We start from the raw sequence: 6,000 nt of genomic DNA, 5'->3' as shown, positions 1-6,000 counted from the left end.
TTCTATCAGAAGTTATTTATATGAGAGAATTTATTTATATGAGAGAATTCTAACTTGAGAGTTTTATTTTTCACTGTAGGTAGATGGATAGATATTCTGATTTTATACTTGCTGCCTATGAGCTTGATTGCTCTCAGTTACCCCATGAGAGATAGGTAGATGTTGAGTTTGCATTGTGTCTCTGATCATATATGATTGCCATTTTGGGGTATACTAGCTCACTACAGTAATCCCACACTCTGGAGACATGACTGGGTTTCTACATCCTACTCTAAGTAACCTCCGCATAGTCTGCCTTTGCCCTTTCCCTTCAAACTGTTATAAAAATGAATTAAGGTAATTCTGAACCTGGAATTTTAAGAAAGAATTTTACTGTTTATTACAGAAAGTCTTTAAATATCTACCTGGAGACTCTCTGATTCAGAAGTAAGACACAGGGGATATCTGCATTTTTAAATGCCTCACAGATTGTTCTGAATAATAAGCAGGGTAAAGACTAGTGGTTTATTAATATTGGATAAAGTAAATAAGAACTATCAAAAATTTTATCATGAATATCTCATTTAAAATTTACAAACTGATCTATATAGACAGATGAATCCTCTGAAACTCTTAGGAGGATGTCATGCTAGAAGTCAAATACTGGCTTCAGGGGAGAGAAAAGTAGCTTATGCTGATGCTTTTGGTCTCCTCTAAGAGTTGCTTTCACAACATGTTTACCAGGATTCTGCATCCATTGCTGCAAGTGGTTGTATCTCCTGGGAGGCATTCTCAGTATAAAAAATGTTAAATTTATCAGGATGTTGCATCTTTGTTCCCCTGAGAAACAGCAGTAGCAAAGCTAGACATCTACTTAAAATAAGAAATAGCTTTAGGGAGACCTCCAGGGAGAGGTGATCTTTGGGGGCAAAACAAATTGGTTGTTATGGTTTGATTTTTTACCTTTGTTCTAATTTAAAATGTAAGCTTCTAATAATGCAGCTGGAAATGTACCTAATTCTTTAGTAGAATTTCACTTTATTTTGTTTAAGAATCAGAGCTTCTGTCTCTTCTTTTAATTCAATCTTGAAAGGAATATAATCTTAATAAACTGAATTTTTACTATTAAATTATAAAATTATTCTAATTTGTTAGGTACTTAAGATATTAAAATTGCAGCATATAAAACCAATAGATACTGGTTTAAAGAAATAAATAAGCACATTTCCTTTTATGCATGCAGGTTTATAACTCAGTAAATATAATGGGGCCAGCGCTGTGTCAGATGTGCAGACAAGCATGGCAGGGAGGCACAGGGACTCACAGGATGTTACTGTAATGTACACACTAAAGATCTTTGGCTCTAAAGTCAACTGGTGTGGTCCAAATCCTGTGTTTTATATCGGTTGGTTGTGTGACCTTGAGTAATTTACTTAACCTCATAACATTCATTTTTCTTACTTGTAACTTGGGGATAATAATAGGACATACCCTCATAACGTTATTATGGATGAAATGAGATAATTTCTAATAAAGCACTTAGCTTGATATATGGCACAAAGAAAATTAGCCTCAAAAAAGGCTTCTTCTTCTTCTTCTCCTTCTTCTTATTGCTACAAGATAAAATAAGAAACAGAAAAGTGAGATTATATTGCAGAGGTGAGTGGAAGAAGTTTTCTGTACACCAAGCTGAGGCATTTGTACTTTGTGATGAAGGCAACTTAGAACCATTTTTGGTTGGAATCATGAGTGGGTTGATCAAACTTGTGAGATAGAAAGATCATTTTATTAGTTATTGGTAAGATGACATCATGAGCCATAAGCACTAGTGTGTCAGTCTCCATCCCCCACCCAGTAAATTCACACGCTGCTAAGATTCCTATTTAGAATGACAGAGGAAATGTTGAATTAGGAAGATGTTTGAATCAATAGTGGCAATAAGCACAGATCTTAGCCATATGCCAGAAAATCTGAGAAATCCCACTTAGAAATTAGAATGAGGGTCAAATTGAAAGAAAGCAACATGGTGCCACTTCCAAACACCTTTTTTTGTTCCAAAAGCAGAGAACCCAGGTGGATACTATGGCAATCATGTGTGATCCAGTGGCAGGTTTAATAAGAACCATAATTTCTCAGTAGGGAGGAGCCTAAAAACATGAGTATCCTGTAAAGACCATAATGTGATAGAACATTATCATGATTTATATTTGTGACGAAGTTACAGATACTACTCATATTACTCCACTTTGTTGCCTACATTCATAATTGAAGGGAATGCTAAACTTTTACTTTTGAGAGTCAATTGAATTGTAGAATTATTTCAGCAGTTTGTGCATACCTATTTTTTTCACTCATTACCTATTTATTTTTCATTCTATCATAGAAGTTACAGGATAATAAGGGGGAGTAGACGGGTTGTTTGATTATGATTTTATATAAAATGGACAGTAAAGATCTCTCTACTACATAGACATCTGCACAGAAACATAATGGAAATGACAGGGCCCGAAATAAAGATACCTGGAGAATATAATTCTAGTAAGAGGAACTGGGATGTGCTGAGGACCTGTGGCAAGACTATAACAGGTGTGTTTTACTTAGGAATATCACGGATTCCAGACAGCCTAGAGCATGGTTTTCAAAGGGGACATAGTGGAAGATAAAGGTAAGGGAAGTGCTCTGTGTGTGTGTGTGTGTGTGTGTGTGTGTGTGTGTGTGTGTTGTGTGTGCGTGTATGTTTGGGGTTGGTGATGATGGTGAATATTATATTTAGAGCCTCAGTGGTCTTGGGGGAAAAAACCACTATGAATAAAATTCTTAATTAATTGGGAAGATTGCAGCACTATTTACAATAGCCAAGACATGGAAGCAACCTAAAAGTCCATCTACAGATGTATGTATAAAGAAGATGTGGTACATACATATATAGTGGGATACTACTCAGCCAAAAAAAATGAAAAATGCCATTTATAGCAACATGGATGGACCTAGAGATTATCATACTAAGTGAAGTAAGTCAGACAGAGAAAGACAAATATTATATGATATCACATATATGGAATCTAAAAAAAATAATACAAAAGAACTTGTTTACAAAACAGAAACAGACTCACAGACATAGAAAACAAACTTATGGTTACCAAAGGGGAAAGGTGGGGGGGGAGGGATAAATTAGGAATTTGAGAGTACCATATACACACTACGATATATAAAATAGATAAACAGCAAGGACCTACTGTATAGCAGAGGAAACTATACTCAATATTTTGTAATAACCTATATGGGAACAGAATCTGAAAAAAATATATATATATATTTATATATATATATATATATAAATTTTAAAAAGTAAATTTGATACAGATGAGTACCATATTTGTTTTACATTTTAATTATTTTAACCACTATATGGAGCATAGACTATAGAAGAGAAAAGGGAAAAACAAGGAGAAAGTTATGGGAACAATTCAGATGAGTGATGGTAGCTTAGGACACAGTTATGGTGGAGTTTGCAGCTGGAAGGATAAAGTTTCCATTTATTGAAGTGGGGAAATCTAAAAGCAGAGTAATGTCTCTAAAAACAAAAGTTAAGTTTTGGAAAATTAGTTTTATATGCTATTCAGAACCAACAAAGACTTTGGTCATTCAAAATTATTAGATTGTTCTAGGTGTACAGCATAACCTTCTAATAAAATAGGTGAAGGAGGTGAGGCTGCGTTCACTGCAATATTCCCTTTAGGGAATATGTTACAAAGAACAAATCATCAAGCAAGAGTCTATCACAGATACAAATATTTGCTAGCAGATGACGAAAAAGTTATCAAAGAGTTTCAATTTAATGCTTTGTTTTGTTTTGTTTTTTAGCTCTAACTCACCTCATATGAAATGTTTATTCAAGACAAATAGAAAAATATTCTAGATGCAAAATTCAGCAAGTTTTCTAGTCAATGTCAGGTGACTATTATTTAATCAGTTTTCAATAAACAAGTCATTTCAAAAACACAGACTCTATTATAATTTTCAAGAATGGGTAAGAGAACACATACTCTTTTCCATATATCTTGAGCACCACTAATTTCATCAAAGAAAAAAATATTTCTGAGACCCACGCTATTTCTAAAACTCCTCATTTAGTCTAGATCACACACATCAGTAAATTAACATCCATGCCGCAGAACAGAATGGACACAACTTATTAGTCACATAAGATATTGAATTGCAGAATTCTCTTAGAATGAGCGGCAAACCAGCAAACCAGCAAAGACATGAAATATGACAGAAATTTAGCCAATAAACTAGGTTCAGAATTTCTAAGGTATATCTAACATGAATTGCAGAAGAATAATTTAGACATGAGAGAAGAATCACATATAGAAGAAACACAAAGAGTATGTGGAGAATTTGAGTATTTCAAAGAGGAGATGTGCAGATTATTTCTGCATAAATAAGAATAATTTTGGTATCTTTATTGGTTATTTTTTTCTAAGTGTACTAATAAATAATGTTTATTTTTTAAATTGTGTTGAAGATTTTAAATTTCTTTTATTTTTTTAACTTTTTATTTTATATTGGTTCTTTAGAAGATAGTAGATCAACGGCTTCAAATATATAAGCAAAATTTAGTTTGAACTTGGATTTCACCACACAAACTATTTAACATTCACAATAAAGAAATCAACATTAATACATTTTTTGGAATTCACTTACTCCAAATATTTAATACCCACAAACCTTTTCTCAAAATTAAAAATGATAAAAAACAAAGCAGCAAAATTGCCGATATTTGCAGATATGATTGTCAACCAAAATATGAAGCAAAATCACCTGGCAAATTAAAACCATGGCTTATCCATACACCTACATTAACAACTTAGAATATTTAGTGATGAAGTCACTTGTTTTATAATAACAATACTATATAAAAAGTAGAATAAGCCTAAGAAAACTATTCAAGACCCACATACAAGAGCTAAAAATGTACTGGGAAATAATAAAAGAGTCTTGAATAAGATATACATTATGTTTCTGGAGTAAGAAAGTCAATATTTCAAATATGTTAAATCTCCTTTAAGTTCATCTGGAGGAAAAAATATGGAAGAATAGCCAGAAAGCAGTAGGGGAGGAAGTAGAGGCTGGGAGAGGAATATTAGATATCAAGTTTTATTTTAAGCAATCATTATACAGTTTGGTTAAAAATAGATGATGATTAAAAGTGCCTAAAAATTTATTTTTAAAAAGTATTATTTCAAATAAGAGAATATAAATTTAATTTGTAGGCCTAAATATTAACTGTCATTAGTGCATCATTTGCAGTAATGGACTAGAAAAAAAACGGAAATTTCTGTAAAGCATTAATGGGTTACTAAGTATTATTTCTACGTCCTTCATGATTCTTTTTCTTAGTTTCCAAATTATTTACCATGAGCAGCAAAGCACTCACAAAAACAAATATTCATTGAGAATTTACTTGATTCTGTGTAATATGAGAAGCACTTTACATCCACACCATATATAATTCTCACAAAAATTCTATGAAGTAATTATTATCAATCTCCATTTATAGATGAGAATACAGTTTGAAAAGGTTAAATAACTTCCATCATTTACAGATAGTATCAAGTCTGGATTTGAACTCCACGTAAATTACTTTAAAAAATCTACTATACTTTTATAAGCAGATAAAAATTTTAAAACAAACGACACCAAATCTTTGTGGTAATACTGCAGAGGATGGTATGGTAGAATCTAGATTCTCTGTTAGTAAGATATTATAGTTTTCCAGGTGAGAAATAAAAGATTGAGCTAGGACTGTGGTAGCCAATATGAAGCTAAATTTAAGAACTATTTAGGAGGTAGATAAATGGAACTGTTGTCTTTGTAGGTATTGCTTATTTACTGTTGAACAGGAATCCCCTGACATTTCCACAATCACCAGAATAAGATAGAAATAACCTCACAGAATGATACACAAATAAAACTTTGTGAACTTCAAGGACTTTTTAATGTCCTAGGGTGCAGAAG

The sequence above is a fragment of the Balaenoptera borealis genome (genome assembly GCF_965194805.1).
Source record: "Balaenoptera borealis genome assembly, chromosome: 18".
Taxonomy (NCBI): Eukaryota; Metazoa; Chordata; class Mammalia; order Artiodactyla; family Balaenopteridae; genus Balaenoptera; species Balaenoptera borealis.
Note: the sequence above shows the minus strand (reverse complement) of the source record.